A 25,571-nucleotide genomic window follows, 5' to 3' on the forward strand; every position below is an offset into this window, starting at 1 on the left:
AAAGACAAAAAGAAAAAGCAAGCCAGATTTAACAGCACAAGTACAGAAATAAGTTTGGAGATAGTAAGAATATTTTATATGTAATATTGATGATCATGAATTATTTATTTAGCATTTGTAAAAGTAAACTAAAACAACTAAGCAAACACAACAAAAATCTAGAACATAGCTTTTCTCTTCCAAAAATCGAAAGTTATCTGTGTAGTTTCCGTGAATTCCGAAAAATTTACTACGAGACACTACACACACAGACGCATGACGAAATAGACATTAGTAAATAATAACATTAGAATGGATCTTTGTCTATGAAAAAGCTTTGTTTTTTTTTTATTTATTGCTTAGATGGGTGGACGAGCTCACAGCCCACTTGGTGTTAAATGGTAACTGGAGCCCATAGACATCTACAACGTAAATGCGCCACCCACCTTGAGATATAAGTTCTAAGGTCTCAGTATAGTTACAACGGCTGCGCCACCCTTTAAACCGAAACGCATTACTGCTTCACAGTAGAAATAGGCAGGGTGGTGGTGCGGACGCACAAGAGGTCCTACCACCAGTAATTACGCAAATTATAATTTTGCCAGTTTGATTTTTTTTATTGCACGAAGTTATTCCTTCACCGTGGAAGTCAATCGTGAACATTTGTCAAGTACGTATTTCATTATAAAAATTGGTACCCGCCTGCGGGATTCGAACACCGTTGCATCGCTAGATACTAATGCAGTGGATGTCTTACCCTTTAGACTACGACGACTTAAACTTGCTTGCACACGGAACTCTCGGGTAACCAGTTGATCGTACTTGCCCGGCTTTTCATTAAGAAATATTTGTACATGCTGAACGTCACGTTAAGAGATTTTGCTATTAGTTACATGTTGTGTTTTAAAAAATCGGAAAGTTGTTACTTTCTAATAAATCATACTTTCTACTAGGAAAGAAGAAGCTCTAACACATAAGTAAGATAAGGAGAACTAAAAGTTCAGAGCTATTCAATTCCATTGTAAATAAACTATTCACTTGTATGACACGTTTTTTATTTAAGCACATTTTATATCTTAAGTATATATATATATACATATATATAAATGAATTGCTGCTCGTTAGTCTCGCTAAAACTCGATAACGGCTGGACCGATTTGGCTAATTTTCTTATCTTGAATTACTTGTGGAAGTCCAGAGAAGGAATTAAATAAAAATAACAATTTTGTTTTCCCTTTGATGTGTCCCCCGTCGGACGGATTCTTTTTGTTTGTTTTAAGTTTATTTTATACAAAAGTTTAGGTCTTTTATTTATCGATTGAGGCACTACGAAGTCTGCCGGGTCAGCTTTCAATAATAATTTTCAGACCTGTACAAAATAAGTTTTCTAAAACTGCCAGAAAATAATACATTAAAATATTTCCAAGAAATACGTGAACATGTATGTATTTGGTTAGTAAACGTGTAGGATAAAACAAAAAGCAAGATAGAACTGAAAATATTACTTTACGTATACGATCTTACTAAATTATCCTCTCTAATATACGCTTAGTAGAAGAAAATATTTATTTTTTATAAAGCAGCATGAAAATATGAATTTTATAATAATTTTTCGTTACCTTTTCTTTTTGGCAACGAAACTGGCTTCAAATCAGAATTATTGAGTTATAAATGTGGGTCAGTTTTGTCTGAAATTTATTTTCTTTTTTAACGTTGCGATATGAGAGTTCCAGTAGCTATGCCAAAAATACACGGGACACAAGCGAAGTTTCTTGCCTCTGTTGGCAATGCTTAAATCATTTATCATGTCTGATCCAGAGATACACCAAGCTTGCTTTTGATTATTATCTGAGGACAACGATACGATGAAGCATTTGAATATCAGAAATACATTTCACTACCACGTAAATGCTATAAATAGATAATGGAGATTCAATATTTATACTGTTGATTTGGTATGGATGTATAAATGGTGATAAAAGATTGAAATGGTCCTAATGTATTAGTTACTATTTCTGTCAAAGGAAACGTGTAATGTTGTTGAACATGTTGCTTAGTGTAGTAGGATTATGGATTTCACAGTACTAATTTAAAAAAATATTCCAATAGTTTTGTTTGATAGAAGCTATTCTATCGTCACACGAGCTCATGTCTGGTCGTTGTTGGTATTGAATCTAAATTCAACTACTATTCTAAATTAGAAAATGTTTGAATTGTCTTCGAATCGAATTGTTACTTTAGTTAAAATTTCTTTGGTTTCGCTTCAGAAACTGACCTTCGTAGCTAAATGATCTCTTGGAAATGTAGGTCCGTATTAAAATTCAGATCGTGTTTAAGAGTTGGAGAAAAATATTCCAAGTCGGGTCAATCTATTTACAGGAAAACTTTTTATTTTTACGTGTGTCGAAATAAAAATATCTGTTTGCGAGTGATCAAATTGGATTCGCTGTAATCGACATTGTAAATGGAAACGTTCCTCACAGGAGATTCTTGCGAGGCACTCCGGTACCTGATGCTTGGCGTGGCCAACGTCTGAAGTTGATTTATGGCTTCGGAAGGAAAACGTTCTCATTTACTTTACATCGAATACTATCAAACGAGTTTATTTGTGTGTGTCACGAAATAAGAAGGCAATGTTTCCTCAAATTTAATACCCGACGGCAATCTCGGAAAATTAGGGACATTACAAATTTGGTTTAAGCGTTTTCAATCCGGAAATTTTGATGTCAAAGATGCACGTCGCTCTGGTCGCCCTATTAAGGATAAAATGGATGCCATTTTTTAAAAAAAGTGTAGCAAGATCGGCATATTAGTAGTTACGAGGTAGCTGAAGAACTGGGAATTGACCGCAAAACAGTTTTGGCGCATTTGAAAAAAACTGGGTACACAAAAAAGCTCGATATTTGGGTACCTCATGAGCTCACTGAAAGAAACCTAATGAACCGTGTACTTATTTGTGATTCTTTATTATGACGTAATGAAACCGAACCGTTTTTGAAGTTTTTGAAGAAGAAGAAGAACTGGTGAAGAAAAGGTGATAAAACGGATCACGTACGACAAGAACGTGCGAAAAAGGTCGTGGTCAAAGGCCGGTCAGGCTTCACAGACTGTGGCGAAACCCGAGTTAACTCGCAACAAGGTGATGCTGTGTGTGTCGTGGGATTGAAAGGGCATTATTCATTATGAGCTGTTACCACCAGGCAGGACCATCGATTCTGAACTCTACCGCGAACAACTGATGAGATTAAAGCAAGAAGTTGAGAGAAAGCGGTCGGAATTAATGAACAGAAGGGGTGTGGTTTTTCATGTTTTTTTTTTCTTTTCTTTTTCCTACTTAAACTGGTAGCCTTGAGAGGCTATTCCAGCGTAACCTTAACTAGTAGGTGAGCTTACGGGGCTCAAACCTGATGACGTTGCTAACACGAACCCTAGCAAGAGCCGTGCTTCGCAGAATATACCACCGGATCGGAAACGCGACCCACTGAGAAGATCCGGCGAGAAACTCAGTGGGCTGTGTCTGAGGGTTAATTTACTCGTCGAGCCCTTCGTCGCAAGCGACGGGTTTGACGAGAACGGTGTCCGGGTGGTTTTTCATCATGATAACGCTAGACCTCACACATTTTAGCCACTCAGCAAAAATTAAGAGAACTTGGCTGGGAGGTGTTAATGCATCCGCCGTATAGTCCTGACCTTGCTCCTTCAGATTTCCACCTGTTTCGGTCCCTTTAGAATTCTTTAGCCAGTGTCAGGTTAACATCACGAGAGGACTGCCAAAACCAATTGTCGCGGTATTTTGATCAGAAGCCCCGAAATGTCTGTAGCAATGGGATCATGTCCCTACCTACAAGATTTCAAAAAGTTATCAAACAAAATGGTACCTACATACTTTAGTTAAATATAAATAAACTATATTAAAAAATGTTGTGAATTTTCTTAAAAAATGCAAAAAAACTTTTTCCCCGACCTATTATTATTTTACATAATTACAATAAATCATTATAAAATAGTGAAATAAATAATTTTTGCTTCGCCAACTTTATTCAAATTTTATGATTGCTTTAATTGTTTTATACTGACTCATAATTTTTTTTGGTAATGATTAATAACAAACGCAAAAAAGAAATTGCAAACGGGATTTCGTTCCAACTGTGTTTCAATAAGACACGTTCTCCCTTTTTTTACTAATAAACGTGTTCTGGGTGTGTCTTTTTGTCTAAAATTATGTCTTTCATAAATTAATCGACTGAAAGGTAGGGCAGCCGTTGTAACTATACTTGAGACCTTAGAACTTATATCTTACCTAAGCAATAAAAATAATAATAATCGACTTGGATGTCAATGAAAATTACCTGTGTTTTAGTATTCAATCTATACAAATAAATAAAAATGGAGTGTCTGTTTGTAATAATATAATAAAATAACCACTTTTTACTAAATGCGTAAGTATGTGACCACAGTGCATATTCCAATTATTATTTTTTATATTTTTCTGTCTGTTTGTCTGTCTGTGTGTTTGTTCCGGCTAATCTCTAGAACGGCTGGACCGATTTTGCTTTCACTGATAGGTAGTTGATGATATAAAGAGTAACTTAGGCTACTTTTTTAGATTAGCTTCGCCCCGTGGCGTCACCCGCGGTACGATAATAACCGCGGGTAACATCGCGGGACTCAGCAATCAATAATAAAATTTAATGTTTCTCAAGCGAAGCGAGGGCGGGTCGCTATATTATTAAAAATAAATTCACATCGTATCCGGCTACTTAAATCTAATATTGAAAATACATGTGTCATCAAGTGCATAATGCAATTTAATTACTGACAATACAATCAGCAACAAACTTTGCTATCGTAAAACTTTTACAAAGGTGTCTGTCAAAAAGATTTGCAAAACGGTGTTAATAGACTTATGTGACTTTGATGCAAGACACCGATGACTTTGTATATTTGTTTCTTTTCGTATTTTGTTTTGCCATTTAGATGATTTTAGTTGGACTTCCATAGTTTTAGAGGTATAGAAGTCGATTTATTGTCAATTGATCAGTGGAGTCCATAGACATTTTGAAGGAAAATCTGCCGTTCACCGTGAGTCGGAATAGCTTATAATTATAATGTCTTGATAAACGTTGTTATTCATATGGACCTTATAAGAAGATATCGACAACCATCAACCAAATGTAGCTTAATTTATTCTAAAATTTTTCGCAAATTCATCTAGCTTTAAATGAGATCTCATACATATATGTATATAATTTTTTTAATGAACTCCAAACAGCCTTGAAATTTGAACAAGGGCAATGAATAAACATATGTAGATTTTATTGGTCCTATTAGAAAAACAAAACATTGAAACCTTTTAAAATCGGAAATTAGGTAATTCAATAATTAAATATCTACACGCAGAATGAAGCAGTGATGCGTTTCAGTTTGAAGGGTGGGGCAGCCGTTGTAACTATACTGAGACCTTAGAACGTATATCTCAAAGTGGGTGGCGCATTTACGTTGTAGATGTCTATGGGCTCCAGTAACCATTTAACACCTTGGGCTGTGAGCTCCTCCACCCATCTAAGCAATAAAAAAAATAAAAAAATACTTGTCACTCTTGATTGTTGAGTGTACATTGTAACCGATGATAGCGCTAAATGAACTGAATTTAAGAGCCCGCATTCCCGCCACGTAATGCTTATATATACCACACGTGGCTTTAAATCGTTCCTTAAGAAGGTACTAGAAGTTTTATAAAACTGTTTGCATTAGTAACGAAATTATTTTTGTGAAAGAGTATGTAAATTGATCAAACAAAAACAATCTCAACAAAATCAAACAATCAACAAGATAATGTTAAACTGTTAGTGGTGATAATTTACATGCGGAAAATATCGATTGGATAATAATTAATAATCAATTCTTCGATAAAAAAATTACGTAGCGTTTCATTTCAGGTAATTAATCTTTGAACGGTGAATATATATTCGGACCCTAAAATGTGAGTTTGTTAACGTTGTTGATGTAATGTACTGAAAAAAAATCGGTTGTCTTTAAAGTCGGCTTACTGACAATAGTTAAACGTGACAACGTCATAAGAAAATATTGATGGAATGGTTTCATTTTTCAAAAGAAAATTTTAATTTTATTTGTTTGATAGATATTTTGTATGGACAATTGACACCACATTCACTTTTCACTGAACTTCATACTTGACGAAAACATGTAAATGTATTATTGTATAGCAGCTGTCCACGCGGATGCATCGCTCACTCAAGTAGGAGAGAGACAGATGTCGAACGCTGCCGAACGCGGAGACCGATTGTGCCTCTTTGTCGCTCGTTGCGCGCTCTCGCTTGCACTTCAAGCCTTAAATGGAACGCCTCAATGAGTCGTGTTTTACCGTGCGTGCAGCTGGCTCCATCGAAATATAAGACGTTGTTACGTCAAATTTTTTCAATAAAACTAATATAATTATTTACATTCAGTATTCACAGAATTTTTGGGCATGATAGGGCATTTCGCTGCGCTTCTAATGAAACTCATGGTCTCACAATGAAAATGCGTCGTCGTTCTTGAGATGAGAGGTATAAATCTCAATTGTATTCGTAAACGTCACGTTCCGGCTCTGGAATAAACTACCTTTCACGGTGTTTCCTGAGCACTAGAACATACCCTTCTTCAAACTTCTACAAACGGCAGCACGAACCTAAATAAACATAATTAAAACTATTTTTACGGCTTAATCCCTGACTGGTGACGGAGTTTTCCGCGAGCACGAAAACTCTGAAGTATTCGAAAACCGTAGAAAGTACTATAATATACCGTAATATAATATACCATAATATAATATACCCAATATTGTAGTACTTACTTATCCTAAGCACTAAAAAGCACCATAAGCATAAGCTTTATACAGTATTTGGAGGAGAGCTGGTTAGAAAGGTGAGTTAAGAATAGTTGTACCATGTATGTAAGAATAGTTGCACCCGTGACATACGATTAATAGCTGGACAAATTTTCAAGTAAGATTGGAGCCACCGGATTGATAATAAAACAACACATTTTTTCTTTGTGGATCGTGATTTTGATACGAACTTCTTATCGTATCTCATAAATATTTTAATCAATTTCATAATATTGTAATCAGTTAAATGACATTATGGTCAATGTCAGACATTGCATAATGGAAGAAATTGAATACCACGTAGAATTTATCATCATGAACACAACGCGACCATGGACTTTTATCTAATTTACACAGCCACGTTGGAAATGTCGAATTACCGGAGTACCTGAGTACGTTTCGGTGTGTTCGTTAAATAACCACAATGGCATGTACAAATACGAATGAACATAATTTTATATTGATGTATGAATTCTTCATTCATTACAAACGTTGTTTTGTCTCCAATTGCGTCTACTATAGATAATAGTCGCGGTCTGACAACGTGCTCCACTTAAATATGATGGAACTAGTATGTAGCGTGTCTCGTCACTCGACCTCTGCGTATCAATTGCTCGTTTTCCAACAATCACTGTGCTCACGCATCTTTTGCGTACGCTAAATGCTTTGCAGCATCGTCTTTTCTCAAAAAAGCTTATTTTCAAATTGTTTTATCATCACTATTAATCGCTTGTAGATTAGTCATCAACTAACACAATTTCTCGACAGATTGCTATGATAATGTTTCCCGAAGACGTTCGCTTACGCTCACCGTTGTTGAAGACATACGTATAGGAAATCAACTTTTGTTTATGTGCAGCGCGGAGTGATGTTGTGTTTTACTGTTTATCAGTTCAGGGGTTAGTGTGTGTATGTGAGCTGTCAGAGTATCGTGTTGGAGTGTTTCGTGTGTGTGTTGTGTATATTCTGTTTCATTGGTGTGGGTGTTCCTGCCGACGGGAGGCGCGGCGGACGGCGGAGCGTGGACGATCGGCGCCGCCAGTTGGATTCTGAGCGCCACGAGGCCGCCGCGTTCTCGCCGCGTCGAATCCTAACTCGCGATTCCAGTAACTTTGTGTGCATTGGAAACTTTTCGAAGCGGGCTCGAGCGCATTCGTCGGTCGTTTTACGTTTCGTTAATATTTCGAGTCGCGTAGTGAAGTAAAACGTGGTAGCGATCGAAGTTATGCATAGACGCGATACTGTCGGGTCTATTTTTGAATATTCTCTAAACGCTTCGTCGTCGTGAAGTTTTTGAAACGCAGCCCGCCGCAGCCGGGTTAACGTCCGCATCGTGTGCACCAATACTGCAACACGTCTTGTGTGGTTCTGTTGACGGATTTTTTGTTGTTCGCCTCCCTCCGCTGTCGTTACCGAGAAACGTTATCTGTAAGTATGACCCCGGTTGATTCACGATACTAGTTTAGCGATCTAACCGTCTCGAGTGTGAGTTTTTTTCTTTGTCGAATAAAAGTAACGTTTCCCTAATTATAACCGAGCACTTAATCCGTAGTTGATGATGTTGTAAAGTAAAAACAAATTGTACGCGAGTACATACGCTTACATGTATAGAGTGAGACATCGTATGTATACAATGTGTTCACGCACACAAACGCACAACCATGTACATACATACATGCGTTGTGTTGTGCTGTGTTACGTACCGCGTTCCATACAAATATAATTTGACGTATCTGAACATTACGCGTGAATGCAGTGGTTGATGTGTATTAAGAGTACTAGGATGTATTCATATACATAAAAATAACAACATTGAAACGCATACACACAAAATGTTAGTTAACAATTCTAACCGAAGTTTGCAATGCATGAGCTGCGTGCGAGTATACTAAAACGAGTTAATTTCTGACTCTACCACGACTCGCACCGCACTGCGCGGCATAACTTGAAGTTGATTAAGATTTGCATATCTTAACATACTTGTAATGAATTTTTAGGGGTTAATATGTCATTCGGAAAGCTCTCGATTTCGTTTTTATGTTATTGTCCTAATGAGTAGACGTGCTCATTCTGAATCAATGGCCTCTACTATGAAACAGAGGGTCGTAGATTCGTTTCCCGTATCGGGATAGCATACATATGAGTACACCCATTAACAGTGCTTTTAGGTCACCGTCCTCTCCAAGCCCGTCGCTTGCGACGAAGGGCTCGACGTGTAAATTAACCCATAGACACAGCCCTCTGAGTTTCTCGCCGGATCTTCTTAGTGGGTCGTGGATCCGATCCGGTGGTAGATTCTGCGAAGCGCTGCTCTCGTTAGGGCCAGTGTTAGCAACACTTCCGATTTGAGCCCCGTGAGCTCACCTACACGTTAGGGTGAAGCTGAAATAGCCTCTCAAGGCTATCAGCATAGGTAGGGAAAAAAAAGAGTACATTTGGTTGCTCTATGCCTTGCATAAGTATGGATGCAGTCTTTGGTTCCCATAGTACGGCGAATCCTAATTCGGTGTCAGGTCACCGTGTGTAATTTATCCTTGATTATTTATTTATTACAGTAATTACTTTCTGAAATGTTAAAGATGCGTGTTAGGAGTTTTTTTTTAATTGGTTCCCATGTACTGTCCAATATATTTTAAACAAGAAAGCATTTTTTTAATTTTCTTATTTAAATGTTTTCCAAAACGTATTACCGTATAGGTACTACATATCGTGAAAGAAACTAATGAATAATAAATAATGTCGTTAAATAGTGTTACAACCAAAAGGTCATTAGCGAAGTTCGCATATAAAAGAAAGAAAATGTTTTGAAGATAGCATTTAATTATGTATTCGCCGAATGTAAAAAAAAAACTATATAGTGATAACGTAAAAACTTGACTACATAAAAAATATTTAAACGAGAATCAAATGTATTTCAAATACGAACATTTTTGGATTTGGAACAATAATTTCGTTTCTTTGAAATCAACTAGCAACAATAGGCGTTTCTCAGAAGACGAGTATTTATCTTCATCCGCTCCCGATTTGTCCTTATAAGTAAATACAATACAAACAATACTAATAAAAATAATGTTGGATTTTTTGGAAACCAAATATAATGGATTAACGATGAAAAATGTTGTTTGCATATTATTTTTTTTCGTAGCACGCAAAAATTTATACATTCAGATAAACAACAACAACAGGTTCCGAAAAAGAGTCGTTGTCGTCAAGAGCTTACGAAGAAATTAAAGCTGGAATGTTTCGATACAATGACGCATTTCAACTAAACAGCATATTTAAATAGAAAGATAATTTAAAAATATTTTTCGGAGGACGTGTATATTTAGCATTTCATTCTTTGAACGTACAAAAATTAAATTTACGAAAATTAGACAATTATTTTGCTAAACGAAGTGGAAAAAGGTATAAATTATAAACAATGTGAACACGAACGCGTTACAGACCCAACAGTCGTGTATACGGTTGTGAATTTAAAAAAAAAAAAACACTGGATTTAATCCGTAAAGCCTTGTTCGGACTAGGCGAGTATTTTAGTCGAGTACCGAGTAATTTAGTAGCTAAATGTGTCTGAGCACCAAACATTTAGTCGAGTAGGTTAGTAAATAATTTAGTCAAGTCAATACATTTTGTTCTGTTTTTTTGGGCGAGTAGCGAGTAGTTTAGCCACTAAATTATTCGGTACTCGACTAAAAGACTCGCCTAGTCCGAACAAGGCTTTAGTGTTAGACATTCGCACGAACACGGCATAAAATATCCCCTTCCCCTTTGCAATTAAGAAGCCGGGGGAGTTTTAACCGAGCTAAACACGCGCACGCGAATAGTAAACGTTAACATTTTATCAGTTCCATCGTTTTTACACCTACAACGAAATGTAAATTAACCATCCGACTGTCATACTGAAAAGGTTAGATTGGACACTGACAGGGCTGCGAAACATTTTGAATTGTAACTTAAGGTATTTTAATATAACATGGTTTTGATTTTTTCTGCTAATCATTAGTGTTGTTTGATTTGGCCCATTTGATTGCTTATATTTGATACACCGCTCTGAATATCATTATCTACAATGCCATACACACCGTCGAGAATAGAGGAAGGTGGCCAAACTTCCAGAGAAAAATAATGGAAGGAGATCGTCAAGGAGAAAGGATTCGATTATTTCGAAAGTACAGTACTATTTTCCTCTAAATCTCTCATAAACCATAGCAACAAACTATATTATACCATAATGATCTGTTTATTTGACATTAGCAAGAACAACGTGTCTACGACTCCTCGGTCCTAGAACCATAACTACGACTTGGCCTTTTTCTGCTCATTATTATAGTATCCTAACTCTTCTTCTTTCGTAAATGAAACCTCCGATTACTCTTCTACTACCAGCAGAACTTGTCAATATAAACTCAAAGACGCAGCCGATCGTAGGTCAATACGGAGAATAAAGGCTACGTCCTATGTTAATCCTAACTGCGGGGATAATGGGCATGGTTTCGTTTAGAAAATGACTCTAATTATTTTCTTCACATTGTCGATGGGGACAACCCTAAATGAAGCAAAAGGGGTGGGCAGCGGGATAATCAAGTTTTGTTGCCACGAGAGCTTAATTATGTGGTTTTTTAGAGGATGCCCTATCACGAGACCTGTATAATTCTTCCTAAACCGTTTATTTTATTTGTTAACAGTTATTCTTTTGTTCATTGTAATTTCAAAATTCTTTCGACTATTTTTAGTTAGTAATTTCTTAGAGTAAATTATCTTTAACCAAAGCCAATTAATACAAATAGGCATGATATGACTGTCGTTTGAAATAATAAAAATTTATTTGAACCGTTCCGCTTTTTGTGTTAAAATCGTCGATTGTCACTCAAAAGTTTCTTTGATTTGCGATTTTTAAGAGTTTGTTGGCCCTTGTATAACACCTGAATACTCTTAATATGAAGACCAAACGTCAAGTCAACCAACTGCCTGTACGATAACTCAGTCATATTGAATTATAAAGCTTAAAAAAAATATGAGGGTCGCCGCCAATTACCTTTTTGAAACGTTGCGCACACTGCGGTAACGCGTAGGGCTAGTATCGCGCTTACTTGATTGCGTTACCGATCTGTGTACTTAGTGCGAGTTTTTTAACGTTCTCAATAGCATAAAAGTTAACTAAAATTTGTATACAGTTGGAACAGCGCCCTAGCGGCAACAAATTTGGGTTAACTTTTACGCTATCGAGAAAGTTAAAAAACTCGTACTTCCAAAATTGAAACCCCAAAATCGAACACCACCAGTCCCCGAAATACTGATAGTTCTTTCTACGTATTAATATGGAAAATGTCAGTAAATATTTTACAGAAAACTAGTAGGTAGTTTAACTTAATAATCAAATTTCACGTATATATTTTTACAACATTGTCTATCCCGTTACAAAAAATACCAAGCTACCTAAGTCAAGATGAAGTCACTGCTCAGATTATGATGCCATTGTTTTTCGTTATTCCTCATAACTCCTGGTATATTATATAACACAGCGATCGTTCATGACCACGAAAACTATAAATTATTAGGAATAATATGAAAGAAAATAATCAAACGAGATTAAACGCGTGAAACTAGTTTTAATTTATTAAATAATTTTATTTAATCAGGCCTTTGTGGGTGGTTTCAGAGAATCATATATAACACAGCGGTCGTTCATGACCAAGAAAACTGTAAATTATTAGGAATAATATGAAAGGAAAATAATGAAACGAGATTAAATGCGTAAAAGTAGTTTTAATTTTTAAAATAATTTTATTTAATCAGGCCTTTGTGGTTTCAGAGAGTTTTTACTCTATCCGCTTGTAAGTAAGTGCGCAGTAAATTCTCATTGCAATGTTAATGTAACATTGTCTTAGAACTAAGTTATTTACTACAAACAACTGAAAACCGATATGACAATACAGACCGTCCTTCGGTGAGCTTCAGTACATTCTAGTTACAATTCAGAACTTGAAGGCAACGAGCAACTAGTTAATTCGAAAAGGTAACAAATACACCGATAATAATCGATACTTTAAGTGTGTTCTCTAAGAAAACGTAGTAATATTAGTTTAGAGAATAAGAATTTTGAAATTTTTAAGAAATAGTAAACTATAATAAAGGGCACGTTGCGTACAGACAAGAAGGAACTATGATTTTGCATTTTACTGTCAAAAAGCAACCATGGATGCTGTTTGAAGCGTAGGTAGGTCAGCCATTCCACAGGCATTGAGAAATTCGATATTATGAGACACGTTAGGCGACAGCAGTATCGTGATGTCTATAGATTCGGTAACCGTATAACACCCGGTCGAAGGCAACAAATAAAAACTAAGAATGCTGGTCTTGGCGAAGCAAATTTTAAACAGCAATAAAATATAAACACGTTTAGGTGGTAGGCAGCGGCTTGGCTCGGTAGGCAGCGGCTTGGCTCGGTAGGCAGCGGCTTGGCTTTCGGTAGGCAGCGGCTTGGCTTTCGGTAGGCAGCGGCTTGGCTTTCGGTAGGCAGCGGCTTGGCTCTGCCCCTGGCATTGCTGAAGTCCATGGGCGACGGTAACCACTCACCATGAGGTGGGCCGTCTGCTCGTCTGCCTACAAGGGCAATAAAAAAAATGTATTTTATTGCTGAAACGATGTAATAGCTGACGTTTTCGAATAAAGCTAAGATCAAATGCGCCCCTGTAATGCTCTTTGAAATTGCATATAAATCTAGTTTTGTCATTAAAGATATAATCCTTCTGTACTCGTGTTTATCGCTGAAGTTCAACGCGGGCTCTATCCGGGTATTTTGGATCCGTTACGTTTCTCTGTCATTCAGTTCCAGACCAGGACAACTACCGGGCAAGCGTAAATAAATATTATATAAAAAACGATATGCTATATCTTTGGAAATAAAGTTAAAGTATTTCATTTTTCGGGTTTCAAAGGAAAATCAATAGCAGTATTAATTACGTAGTATATTACAAACGTATAGCAATAAATACGCAAGTGCCTGGCACGTGTTACACGATGAAGGAATAACATGTTATTACGTGTTATTACTGTGGTTTCCGGAGAATGATCGCACGGATTATTTTTCAGTCTAAATATCTACAGACGAATTATAATTACAAAAAAATATATCTTCTTACAAAATATTTCTCTAAGCTACCAATAAAAAATAAATAGAATTTTCTTTGTAATACCTATCGCATCGCAATACCTATGAACTTGCCCTTTAGTATACAGAAAATTAGTATTGTAATTCTATCAATCAAAATATGCACACATAGTATCGATGGGTCTCTGCCAACACAGTGGTAATTTTTCAATGCCCTTTTTGAAGAAGTTAACTGTACCGCATTGAAAAATAATCAAAGCTCATCAAATCCGTTTTTCCCTGCCAAGAAGTTGTCAAAAACTTTGTTAAAAGTAGAAGAAGTCTGTTGGCGCAAATACTGGTGGGTACGGTGGATGACGTATTTAAAATATCAAATTCTGGCTTTTGTAGCCTAGAGACCAATATTGTTTTAAAGCTAACGTTGGAAGCTGCTGTTGCTAATTCAGTTTGAGTCTTATCAGCTTCACTTATTTTTTATTTTTTTATTGCCCTTGTAGACAGACGAGTGTAAAGCCCACCTGATGGTGAGTGGTTACCGTCGCCCATGGACTTCAGCAATGCCAGGGGCAGAGCCAAGCCGCTGCCTACCGCTAAAAACTGTAGCCTTTAATTCCTCGTTGTTTAGTATTCGGACGACCACAGGACCATTTTTTAGATCAAAATTTTCATGTCGGAAGCATTCAAACCAATAACGAGTGCGTTGGTTTGTAGTGTTCACTCTGTACACATCATTCATGCTGTGAGCCATTTGTGGGGTATTGCTTGCTGCGGCTGAACTTGTACTCCATTCTTTTTCTTCTCCATCGCTCCCTGATTGCTGAGGATCGTGACTCCGTTTCAGCTTGTCGACTGTCAGTCTCCATCGGTTCCGGTCAGTAGCCTGGTGTAGTGCAGCGCTAAGTAGTCTGCTGGTTTGCTCGGAGATCTGGTCGGACCAACGTTTGGGGCTCCGGCCTCTAGGACGTTTTCTTTTTACTTTTCCAGTGACCATCAGACGTTCCAAGTTATCTACACCTTTGCGGGCAACGTGGCCAAAGTAGGGCATTATGCGTTGCAGACAGGTGGTAGACAGGAGTTGAGCGTTCTCCATTTTAAGCTGTTGTAGCAAAAATATGTGTACTCCATAATTACACATATTTTTAACGTGTCCATATTGATGAAAAAGATACGAATATAGTGAAAACAAAATACTAATCAATAAACAGATTACTGTATTTCAAAACTAGCTTTTGCCTGCGACTTCCTCCGCGTGGAATAATTACTTTGGCATAACGCTAAATTTTACTCGCCTCTTCATTTACGTAGAAAGTGAAAATATTTTTCAATAATAGAAAGCTAACGAGTTGTTTAAGGTACCAAAATCACGCTTTTTAACCGACTTGCATTGGTCTTAGCGTGATGTTATATAGCCTTCCTCGATAAATGGGCTATCTAACACTGAAAGAATTCGTACCAGTAGTTCCTGAGATTAGCGCGTTCAAACAAATAAACTCTTCAGCTTTATAATATTAATATGGATAAGTATAGATACAATTTCATACTTTTAAAATAAAATTCATTTGTATTTAATATTTATTGCCAGCCATACCTAAATTACGTTTCAAATGGTCACTACTGTAAAACGGCAACTACGTAGCTAAATGCCTATTTTTTATCATAGTATGGGTAATCATTGCATACAAACAATGTAGGTTATTCTCTACATAAATAGTATTTTCATTGCTTTCAAACGGAGACGAGTTTATGGCCATACGGTGCCAGGGGCATAGCCAAGAACACCGCATAATCATCTGTTGTTGTAACATTACTATTAAACGGCTGATATCAGAAGATACGCGTCTGTTACCAGCCCATTGCTGCTTCTAGTCAATCGTTCGTAATAATATTAGATTTTTATTGATTTCTCCTTTTTTTTTATTGCTGAGATGTGTGGACGAGCTCACAGCCCACCTGGTGTTAAGTGGTTACTGGAGCCCATAGACATCTACAACGTAAATGCACCACTCACCTTGAGATTTAAGTTCTAAGGTCTCAGTATAGTTACAACGGCTGCCCCACCCTTCGAACCGAAACGCATTACTGCTTCACGGCAGAATTAGGAGAGGTGGTGGTACGTACCCGCGCGAACTCTCAAGAGGCCCTCAGAATTTTCAAATCCCATGCGAACTTTTTGGAAGGACTGCCGTTGATAATGCTCGTATAGGTAATAATTATGAAGTAAAAAAAATGAGAAATTATGTGGCAACCACCACATTTAACATAAAGATTGTCAAATCAAAAGAAAATCAAACAATAAATGCGACGTTCAGTAAAAGAGTTAAGTTAAAATACGCTAAAAAGTATATTAAAATGTAATAAATAAATTTAGTGATTTGCTATCATTCGCGCTTGTGAAATGTGACAACAAAACAAATCACACATTGTATATTTAAAAAAAAAAACGGCAACTATTCAATTCGAACATATTAATAAGACATAAAACGCAATTTATCAACAGTGACGTCACCGTACACTATTTAAATATTACGATGTTAAGAACAACGAAGCAACCCAAACAATTCCATTCTAGCTGCCTTCGTATCGTGGTTTATCAATCGTGTACCCACACATATTACGGATATACAATATACATATAAACAAAGTTGTGTGAACGTTACGATTGCCGAGGTCATACGTGTCACATACTATATGAATGAACCGTTGCGATCGTCTCTATGAAAACGCTTGGACGTTTTCAGTTTTTTTTTTTGTTATTATGAGTTCTTAGGAATAAATCTTGCGAATAATAAACTTGCTCGTGAAACCAGCTACATTGTAAGCGTTTTTACTTAGTTGTTGTAGTAGTTTTCTGTAATTAAACTATGTGTACATAAAGCAGATACAGATAACTTCACTATTGCTCGTAGCAACATTTCTGTACAATAAAAGTAGTTTTTTTTTTTTTTTTTTTTTGTTGGCTGTACGAGCTCACAGCCCACCTGGTGTTAAGTAGTTACTGGAGCCCATAAACAACTACAACGTAAATGCGCCACCCACCTTGAAATATAAGTTCTAAGATCTCAGTATAGTTACAACGGCTGCCCCGCCCTTCAAACCGAAAGGCATTACTGCTTCACGGCAGAAATAGGCAGGGTGGTGGTACCTATCCGTGTGGACTCACATGAGGTCCTACTACCAGTAAAAAGTGTAGTGTACAAAATTTCATATGGTATGCTGAAATATTCGAATTTCAATTGTAATATTTATCCAAACTGTATAACTTAATCACAGTGTATCCGGTTTTTAAACTAAAATTTACGTAATACATTGAAAATTTGTAAATATCTTCGATCTGGAATATAGCAGCGTTACAAGCAGCTATTGATTCACATGATAATCGGATGGATCAGCTGGATGGATCGGCCTACGGAATAAACAAATGTCTGTGGAAATATCCAACGCTGATGGTTTCTTTTAACGATATAACATATACTAAATGACAAATTTAAGCTGCAGAATCTTGCTCTAAAATAAAATTGACCTCTGACCTCAAGTTGGGCGGTGGCATTCATATACTTCGATAACCACTAAACACAAAGTGAGTTCGTCTACTCCACACAAACAGTGAAGACTATAATTAATTGAAGTCGCCGTGGCCTAAGGTGAAGTCGTCGTGGCCTAAGGGATAAGACGTCCGGTGCATTCGTGTTTAGCGATGCATCGGTGTTCGAATTCCAGGTGGGTACCAAATTTTTCTAATGAAATACGTACTCAACAAATGTTCACGATTGATTTCCACGGTGAAGGAATAACATTTGTGTAATAAAAATCAAACTCGCAAAATTATAATTTGCGTAATTACTGGTGGTAGGACCTCTTGTGAGTCCGCGCGGGTGGGTGCCACCACCCTGCCTGTTTCTGCTATGAGGCAGTAATATGTTTCGGTTTGAAGGATGGGGCAGCCGTTGCAACTATACTTGAGACCTTAGAACTTATATCTCAAGGTGGGTGGAGCATTTACGTCGTAAATGTCTATGGGCTCCAGTAACCACTTAACACCAGGTGGGCTGTGAGCTCGTCCATTTAAGCAACAACAAAAAAAAATTGTAACAAAATTCCCAGTGTCGAACGTGCTGCCTTTTCTTTGAGATAGACGCTTAATATCGCTTCGACGCGAGCGCGGAGTGAACAAATAATCTTATTTGATGTTAATAAATGAAACCACTTCGACATAAATATATGCAAACTATTTTATGTAGGCACATTTCGCAGGAATCGAGTAATTTCCATAAATCATTAATATTTTATCATTCGCATGTAGAAGTGATGACGACATAAAGTAGTTTACATTCATTAGCTTTGAAATGTGATTCACAAACGAATGTTTTTCGAAAAGTATTTTCTCAGAGAAATATTGTGTTCTGCATTCAAGTAAGTAATAAAAAAAATTCAATACAAACAAAAAAGTCAGTAGTAGGTACATTTTTAAATTTGTAATGTACAGTGTTTCGTGTTCAGTATGAAACTTTGCAAAAAATATTTAATACACGAATATCTACTATAGAAAATAATATATAGTAGAATATTTACTACTAATAAACTAAACCACTACTAAACTACTATCACAAAATGTTTACGTAATACTTTATAATAGGGTTGTTGACTGCGTACTAAAGAATCTTCGATTTTATGTATTGTGTTATGCGGAACAGTTAATAACAATAAAAATAAATAAACTTTCTCTGAAGAAACAGTGTCTTAATGGGGACGACTTGATAAACCAACATGAGCATTTTTTTTATTGGAAAATAACCTCGTCCTGTCATCCTGACATTTCAAAAGCTTCTAACTTGTAATAAAATAGATCCTAAATTTCTTTCGATTTAGATTTAAAATGATTTTAACCACTAAAACGTTCGGGAAAACAAAATTCAAAGTATTCAATATTCCAAGAAACGAACTGAAAATAAATGTTCTTGAAGACAACTTCGTACAATAAAGGCGAAAATTTTCATATCAATGAAGATTAATCAAGCCGGATTGGGCAATCAAGCCGTTTGTGAGGAGTGCTATTCCAGGAAGAACTCCATTTTGTCGGAGAGTTATCGACTCGCGCGGAAAACATTCAATAATTTTCTATACATAAATAAAAATAAACTAACTTCATTTCCGCTATGAATACATTAAAACTGTATTACGGAAGAATGTTTTTTGTGTTTTGTTATTCAGTATTATCATATTATGTTATTAACACGCAAGTGTCTTGATGACACATCTTGAATTGTTTTTTTTTTCTTAAGTAAATCGCTTAAGGCATTTCAACCTTTAATCAGTTCACATGTTTCTTATTTACTTAAAATATTTTTACAATCACTTGTTAATTCTGTTTGGACAGTGCTCGAATATTGAATTGAAATGGAAAAATTCTGGCTATGTCACAAAAATTTAAGGTAGTAAGATATTTTGCAAGTTGTTAACGTAATGTACAATGCCTACAAACCAAAGAAACTTTATTTTTCCCCTACTTAATTGCTGGTAGCCTAATGGACTATTCCAGCTACGCTCGGACTTAACAACCCACCCACTCAACTACGCATGGACGAACGCACCTTGCATCGCCTGCGACCTTTGACACAGGCGTCCTCAGAGTTTTTAATTAAGTGTAATTTTGGTGGTAGGACCTCTTGTGAGTCCGCGCGGGTAGGTACCACCGCCCTGCCTATTTCTGCAGTGAAGCAGTAATGCGTTTCGGTTTGAAGGGTAGGGCAGCCATTGTAAATATACTGAGATCTTAGAATTTATATCTCAAGGTGGGTGGCGCATTTACGTTGTAGATGTCTATGGGCTCTAGTAACCACTTAACAGCAGGTGTCTTGTGAGCTCGTCCAACCATCTAAGCAATAAAAAAAACCATAATATAGAGATATAGAGAATAATAAAATAATTAAAATATAATTGTTTGATCTTGTCACAGACTAATACTACAACCATCACCATTTTCGGTATCAGTTCCCTCATAACCTGTTTCAAACATGCTTAAAATCCATAGTTCGTGTTTCAATGACCAAGTTAAGCACGCTTTAACATTTGAGGCAATATTAATTAAAAACAAATAGCCAACGCCTCCCTCGACTGTCCAAGCGATTGTAATGGAATCCCAAATTAATCCGTTCTGAACCGAAATCCAATCAATGGTAACAGATAAGATGCTTCCGATTTACATAATACTGCCTAACACCGATATCTGAAAGACAATATTAGCTACCCGTGAATTATTAGCGTGGAAATATGATAATATAAGTTATATAGTTACATTCCTTTTGGAATCTAATTCAACTAGTAGTCCCCCAGTAGTCGAAATTCGACTATAATATTTGAAATTATGAGTTTGAACATTATTATGGCTCTATTGTCAAAGACTATTTATTTTACTTCCTATAATCACAGATTTCGCTAAGACTACATTATAGACAAATATAAAACAATATTAATCTATTCTCAATTTTAAACAATAACAAAAGTTTGACAATAAACGAAAAGTATATATGCGTGTGTGTGTCAAATACGTGGTAGTGTGGGCAATGTTTTATTTATTGATTTAATGTATTTTTTATGCATTAATTTAAAAAAATATTAGCATTGTGCATTTCTTTTTATATTCTCTATAAGTGTGGAAAATTTTATACTCCTCCATAAAGGGATACAAAGTTTTTGCTTCACGTATTAATATATAGATGAACGTTTGCGTTTCCATAGTACTCGACATGTTTTTTTTTTTGTAATAAGTGTAAAAAGGGTTCGTCCAATTGACCGAGCGAACATAACATGAAATCCCTTTCATTGTGGTTGTATATCCTAATAATGGTTGTTAAGAATTAGTGCAAAAATCGTTAAGCGGCTTCCACTGCACTCTTCCAAAATACTCTGATTCTTGCCAACATAAAATATTATATGCATGATTTGCCTCGAAATTGTGTTCTGTAAAATTAATTTTATTTCGACAGCATTTTTATATCAAACTACGCTCATGACTACCCATGCAAAGTGAATTGTTCTAAAAATTGTCGATGATTGGCTAAAGGAAATCCTTACTGCACGTTCTAAATATCTATTGAATTAAAAAATATTATAAAATATTGTTTATTAAATATAATTAGCGCAGACCAGAGGTTCCCCGACTTTTATTCTCATATAGCCATTTCAAAATTTGACTGGTTCCGATCCACCCCTCATAGCTACATATATACCATACTCCCAAAACTTGACTAAAACTGTAAAGTATTATTGATCTATGGGAACTAATAGTTTTCGAAAAAAAAAAACGGTGATTATTAATTATTTATTCAGTATTTAGCGGGGACGTCAAAATAAAATAAAAAAATTCAAACATATGTACATACCCAAATCCTTTTTAAAAAGGCTAACTAATCAAACAACGAATAATATTTTTATTTCTTAATTTTCGTGTGTGATTAGATTTTTACTCTTTTATTGATATAACTGTAGTAAAAACCCTCTACGCAACTACAAGACGAACAAAAAATATTCAAGTCAATTGAAACAAAGATGTAAGAACATACTGTACACAAACGAATAGACCAATATTAAACGGAACATGCTGTATAAGATTGAGTTACGATGTTCTTAAAATTTTTATTAATACAATTCATTGTTCCCACTTAACCGATAGGATGATTAATAATCAATGCTTGAAATAAGTGTCCTTTGTGACCTAAAACGTCTACTATTGTTTTCGTTGGCAATTGAATATTTAAAGAAGACTGAATTATGTTTTATTACATGGCTCTATGGTTATAATTTGCAGTACGATAGTGTACATTATCGAGATATTGGTTATAAACTCGTTTTACAACAGACTTATACTTTACAAATTTACAATACTTTACAAATTTAGCATTGTAATAATTGTAAATGGTACTCTTAATATGTGTTAGATAACTAGGTGGACATTTTTAGAAAGAAAAAAACATGAAATTATTAATCTAAACATTTGTTAAAGCCAAGCTATAACCAGGCTGAAAAGAAAGACTTCAGGTAAAGAAAAACCAAACTTTATACGAATTTGTGATCTAAATAATAGACACGAAAATTACCCTTTATCGAGATGTTAGTAGCTGTTTAAATTTTCGAGGTTACGTGTTTTTACGTAGGTTGTTTGAACGAGCTCATAGCCTGTCTGGTGGTAAGTGATTAGGGCAGCCCATAGACATCACAACTTCAATGCCGGCGCACATCCTGTCCAGGCTGCTTCACCCTTCATACTGGAATGCTGACTAGTTCGTGGCAGTAATACTGTTTTTTTTATGATTGAAGTATTACTGGTGGCCCGGAGGCCTTTCCAGTTTCACCAGGACAGGTGGGCGAGCAAAGGCTCAGCCAGAAGGGGTGGGATTTGCTAACAGTTGCCCGAGCGCCTCCGAAGGAGACCTAACAATTCAAGAGCAACTGCTTCGCGAATGAATCTACTACCGGATCGGAATCGCGACCCGCTGAGAAGATTCGGCGAGAAGTCAAAAGTAATACTGTGTGGGCTTGTTGTGGAGTGTATCCACTACCAGTGCCGGTTGGCGCTCGCAGTACGATTCGCCTTTTACGACACCCACAGAAGGAGATATGGTGGGACTATTTAAGCATTAAGCCCTCCTGGTGTTAAGCAGTTACTAGAGCCCATAGACATCTACGACGTAAATGCGCCATCCACCTTGAGATATAAGGTCTATGGTCTCAGTATAGTTAGAACGGCTGTCCCACCCTTCAAATCGAAACGCATTACTGCTTCACGCCAGAAATAGACAGGGTAGTGGTACATACATACCCGTGCGGACCACCAGTACAAATTCGTTAAACTAAAAATCGTAAAAAAAAAACAAATTGTGAATGTGTGTGTTAATAACACGTTCAGTAATACAAACCGATTCGAAATAACGAATTTCTATATTTATGCCCCTGACCCTCTATTTGTCGAGACCAAGACAACAAGCGCAAACAATAATAATTATTCCGCTCCAAATTGTCAATTATAGACAATTTAGACCAGATCCCTGTTTAATTGAGCGAACGATTAAGTTTCATTACTCAGGACAGCAGCAAATATTGATACAGATATAATGGCAACGTACCAAGGAAGCGTACCGTTTGCACTGTTACAGCTCTCGGAATTGGCTCTAAGCGATTTCTGATGACGGTGTTGCGTTTTGCGCTAACTGATCTCCGTAAGTGCCGGTTTTATAGTAACCAGGTACATTACTATTGATGTTTAAGTATATACAAAATTACGATTGGTTTCCCAAAAGTTCCGTTTTATGTCAAGCGTCCACCAGGCTTGATGTAATTTCACGATGACATGAGTCTGAAGACTCAATTGCATAAAAAGAACTCCTATTTAACACAGGCTTTACGATCGATGATGAAATAACAATTATAGCTTGAGATAATTTTTGATAAGAGAATATTTTTGTGGCTTCTGATTGGATTTGGACAAATTATTTCCATATAACATTAAAATTATAATAATTTATAAGTTACTATAAAACTATTGAACAAATACATACATACATAATTATAAATTCGTGAACTTGAAGCATAACAAGTTGAAGAAGAAAACGTGACTTGATTAGATCAAATTGAGTAATTTGCTGATAAGGAAACGATGTTGATTTCCATCGTCAAACAAGAAACATAAACAACGATTATCATAACATAGGTACATATAAAACTTTCCCTTCGTTAAACGAGAATGCTTCGTCAACGAGTTGTGTTTTAATAACAGAAAATTCTTGTAATGCCGAGTTTAGCACCCGCTGTAATGTTTGCAGTCACGCGAATACTATGTAGCTGACTGTTGACAATGCTTAGCTGTAAATTTTCCACAGAAAGTAAATTGTTTACATCGTCTTCAAGCGCTGCGGAGAGCACTCAGCCTAATGAATCTAAAGGCTCGATGCCTCCATAGAAGCTGTAAGTTTCGTAACAATACGCACGCTTTTTTAGTCTTTCAGAACAAATTTATTTAAGCACACTTACGCATTGCGTCTAATGGTGTTAACCAATTTAAAGAATCTCGTTTCTTAAAATAAAAATATACAATTGATCCATTTGTATATAGTATCGCACTTCAATAATTTATAACTCAATCTCCTTTCATCATTTGATTTTTAATTAATTAAATTTGGTTTTTACCCGAATACCCTCATATCAAGCAAGAAATAATTAATGTTTCGTATAAATTTTAAATGAATGTCATAATTGCTTTTTTATTGCGTAGACTGGTGAATAAACGTAGGCCCGCCTGGTCGTTCAGTGATTACGGGAGACCATAGACATCATCACATCATTAACGCCGCCACCCACCTTAATACTTGAGGTAGATATATATATCTCAATTGTATAGTAATACGTAATTTATAATTTTTACGGGTTTGGTTTTAACTAGCGACCCGCCCTCGCTTCGCTTCGGAAACTGTAATTTATTATTGATTTTTCCACTATTTAATGGATGTTATTATATATATAAACCTTCCTCTTCAATCGCTCTATCTATTAAAAAAACCGCATCAAAATCCGTTGCGTAGTTTTAAAGATTTAAGCATACATAGGGACAGAGAAAGCGACTTTGTTTTATACTATGTAGTGATAATACATACAGTATTTCAATAGAAAAATTGGTAACTGCCTACGAGATTGAACACCGCCCTAGTCGTATCGCTCGACACGAGTATACCAGGCATGTTATCCAATAAGCCACGATTATTTAGCCTTAAAAACAAATTATATATAGTCTTAATTTAATAACCTTGGATTGGAGCAATAACCACGTTTTTTCAAGCATTTCAATCATCATAAACTTCAACCGTATTCGAAGTTGATTTTCGTACGATTACCACTTTCGGAAAAGAATACCAAGCGCACGACAAGGTATGATCAAATTGACAGATGATGAATTTCATACATCTCTTCACTGTTCGACAGCGATGTGTTCGTTGTCAGTGAACTCTGTTCGCTATCTTCTCCATGGCATGGCGTACGTCTGGCGCCTCTTAATTGCTACAGTCTAATAATTATCAGTTTGCGTGCCCGACACTGTCCCTCTGCGTACAGCAGTACGCAATAACGACAGTCTATTACGCGGATTGTAGACATGTAACACGTGCTTAACTAAATATTGGCGTCCTTAACATGTATTTTAGTTAGCGTTTGGAATAATGGACTCCGTCACCGAAGGGAGCAATAGTTTTATAAGCAGAATTCAAAATGGCCAAGTTACGTCAGTTGTTTTTTGTACGAGTTAGTAAAAGTATTAAAATTTTGTTGATACAGTTCTAGCTTGTAAAGACGTTGCACAACGTCCATTGGAAATCCAACTTAAAGAAAAGTGAGTTATTCACAATATTATGTAGGTACATGGAGATTCTTCAAATTAATCGCAATAAAATTGTGAATTTGAATTATGAATAGTCAGTCTAATAGCGAAAATAAAAGTCCACAATAATATAGTCTACGCGCAGCCGTTGAGGAAACCAAGATTAAGTACCTAAGGCTTTAGTACGACGCGCCATTAATTCTTTAACGGTTGAATGACCTTCACTGTGTCGG

The 25,571-nt window shown here is 36.2% G+C and overlaps 1 protein-coding gene and 1 long non-coding RNA gene across 8 annotated transcripts in view; one reads left to right on the forward strand and one right to left on the reverse strand.

Annotated features, from left to right (window-relative positions):
• Pde11 (Phosphodiesterase 11) overlaps positions 1-25,571 on the forward strand; it is a 287,160-nt gene that overhangs the window by 78,012 nt on the left and 183,577 nt on the right. For 2 of the 7 annotated variants that reach the window (XM_028184183.2, XM_028184205.2), the window contains exon 1: positions 6,049-8,296. The exons of 4 other annotated variants lie outside the window; for them this stretch is intronic. The gene's annotated coding sequence lies outside the window, so the exon portion shown is untranslated. Of the gene's footprint in view, positions 1-6,048; positions 8,297-25,571 lie in introns of those variants that run through there. One more of the 7 variants, XM_089739709.1, reaches the window with a different exon arrangement.
• Positions 1-25,571, reverse strand: part of LOC149503272 (uncharacterized) — a 394,089-nt gene that overhangs the window by 49,629 nt on the left and 318,889 nt on the right. The window lies entirely within an intron of this gene.

Source organism: Bombyx mandarina, chromosome 03 (genome assembly GCF_030267445.1).
Source record: "Bombyx mandarina strain Sakado chromosome 03, ASM3026744v2".
In the NCBI taxonomy this organism is placed as follows: domain Eukaryota; kingdom Metazoa; phylum Arthropoda; class Insecta; order Lepidoptera; family Bombycidae; genus Bombyx; species Bombyx mandarina.